Here is a 2899-nt window from a genome sequence, read left to right as displayed (position 1 = left end):
GGGATGGAGTTGGGTGCTGTCCGGTGCTCCGAGGCAGAGGACGCAGAGAGGCGCCTGGGAGGGGGCACGGGTCGCCAGCCGGGCTGTGCTCCTCCCCCTCCGATCAGACAGGGTTTGCGGACTTCTGTGTGGTCTCAGCGGCGCGGGCGCCGGCGCGGGGGTGGGGGTCGGACTAGAGCGGAGAAGAGGTGCCCGAGGGAAGGCCTGGCGGGACCCGAATCCAGAAACCCCGCCAGGGGGCGTCCGGAACCCGTCTTCGACTCCTTCCTGGCCAAAATGCGCTGCAGGCACTGGGCAGCCTAGGACAGCACCTCCTGGGATGCGATGAGGCCCCCCGCGTGGCCCTCCACCCACCTGACACCCTGCCCCCACGAATGCAACGCGGGACACCGGCAGCGACATTCCAACCGCGTGCCCATCCCAAAGGCTGTGCTGAGTGTCTAGAGGCGGTTGCACCAGTTTGGATCCTGTGGCCTCAGGATTTTACCACCTTGGTCCCAGGCCAGGGGTGGGGGGCAGGCAGGGCGGGGAGTGGGGATTTAGGGTGCTTCCCAGCCCCTCGGGGACTCCAGGTCTTATGGTCTTTTCTGAGTGACTTTGCAGTGGTCATATTATTGCCCTGGGCAGAGGAGCTGACTTTTTCTTTTAATGTATTTTTATTGATTTCAGAGAGGAAGGGAGAGGGAGAGAGAGACAGAAACATCAATGATGAGAGAGAATCATGGATCAGCTGCCTCCTGCTCATCCCCTACTGGGGATCCAGCCTGAAACCATGTGCCCTTGCCTGGAATTGAACCTGGGATGCTCTATCCACTGAGCCAAACCAGCCAAGTCGGCAGAGCTGACTTCTTTACTGCACACATACACACCCATCACTCTTCCTTGTGCCCTGGGATCGGAAACTGAGGCCTGGTGGCCCAAGGATTGTGAGGAGGATGAACTCACCCAGAGCCAAAGCTTTGGGGGGTGGGGAGAGGAAGGTTGATCCAAGTGGGGAAAGGAGACCCCTCTGTGAGGAGGAGGGAGGGAAGATGCCTGGCATTTTCAGTTACTTCTAGACCACATATACCTGCAAGCCATATGCACTACTGTGTTCTTACCTCTCAGCCAGCCTGGGGAGCAGGGCCCTCCCCGGACCCCTGTCTGGGCCTGGGCCTCAGTTTTCCCCTCTCTTAAGTGGGGTTGACCACCCACTTCATGGTGAGCATGTGAGGGGCGGGCCATTTAATCCTCACAGACATGCCAGTCCTGCTCCAGCCTCTACTCCTTTGCTCATGCAGTCCCTGCCCACTTGTTCGAATATGTCACATTGGCCCATCCTTCTAGGCTTATCAGGGTCCTCCTCTGGCAGGAAGCCCTCAGCGACCAGCCCACCTTACTTGTAACCATGGCCCTCCTCCCTGGGCCTGCCCTGCAGGTGGCTGCTACTTCCGCTCTCATGAATGGTGGACTCCAGGGTCCCCGAAGGACGGCCATGCTGCCCTGGAGACCACTTAATAAATGTTTTTATTGAAACAGTTATCTTTTTATGTATATCAGGGAAATGTATAATGATCTCCCCAAATCCATATTGCTAAGAAGGAGGCTGAAGCAGGTATTTCAATTTTTAAAAGTGAGTCACTTTAAACAAAAAGTTGCTAACAGTTCAGGTAGTAAAACTCACTGCTGTCAGCCATCTCCTCGCCCTCTAGGCGTCGCTGTGGAGCCTTCCTGGGGAAGCTGGGAAGGCTCCCCCGGGGGCTGGGACCAGGACCGAGGGTTGAATCAACCGGACTGTCCTCTGCTCCCTCCCAGCCTCCTTCCCTTCGCAGGCCTAGGCTGGGTGCCCACAGCCTCACCTTGTGACACTCAGGACCCTGCCCACCAGGACAAAAGCCACTGCCTGCTTTCTGGCTCGGCAGTGTTGCCCGTGATGGAGCAGATTGCCTGGTGAGATGGTAAGGCCCTCCTTGGTCACCACAGGGAGCGTACGACTGGCCAACCCCTTCCAGCCTGTGGACACCACCCCCTGCTTTAGGTCTCAGGAGCCCCAAGAGCCTGTTGGTCCACCCCCAGGGCCCCACTCTCCTCGACCAGCACCCTCCCTCCCGCTGACCAGCTAGAGCAGTGGTTCTCAATCTTCCTAATGGAGCGACCCTTTAATACAGTTCCTCATGTTGTGGTGACCCCCCAACCATAAAATTATTTTCGTTGCTACTTCATAACTGTAATGTTGCTACTGTTATGAATCGTAATGTAAATATCTGATATGCAGGATGTATTTTGTTAAAAATTGAACATAATTAAAGCACAGTGATTAATCACAAAAACAATATGTAATTACATATGTGTTTTCCGATGGTCTTAGGCGACCCCTGTGAAAGGGTCATTCGACCCCCAAAGGGGTCACGACCCACAGGTTGAGAACCGCTGAGCTAGAGGTACACACTCCATTGCCTGCTGGTATGAAGAAGCCAGTGTGGCCCCTCCCTCTTGGGACCTTCGTTTCCCCATCGATATAAATTGTCTGGGTCCCAAGCTGGGGGGCCGGCCGGCCTCCATATGCCTCAGTTTCCCCTGGGACACATTTTCCTATTCCTTTTCCCAGCAAGGCTCTGGGGAGTGACTTGCCCATGGGTACACCCACCTGTCGAAGGCTAACAGATCAGAGGCCAGGCCCGACCAGGGAGACCAGCTGGGGGTGCGCCTTCCGAAGATGGGGGTAGGGACCAGGAGGAGGGGACCGCGACTTCTCTCGGACTCCCCACCGCACATTGGGGAAACTGAGGCCCAGAGCAGGACCACCGGGCCGGGGTCACCCAGCACCAGGCCTCGGACCACAGGCTCGGCCGGCCCCTGGTGAGTCCGGGGTCTCCGGGGCCCCAGGCCCCTACCGGGCCAGCTGTTCCCTTTCCACCTC

This window comes from Myotis brandtii, unplaced genomic scaffold (assembly GCF_000412655.1).
Source record: "Myotis brandtii unplaced genomic scaffold, ASM41265v1 scaffold463, whole genome shotgun sequence".
Taxonomy (NCBI): domain Eukaryota; kingdom Metazoa; phylum Chordata; class Mammalia; order Chiroptera; family Vespertilionidae; genus Myotis; species Myotis brandtii.
The sequence above is the reverse complement of the archived record's forward strand: the minus strand, read 5'-3'. Positions refer to the sequence as shown.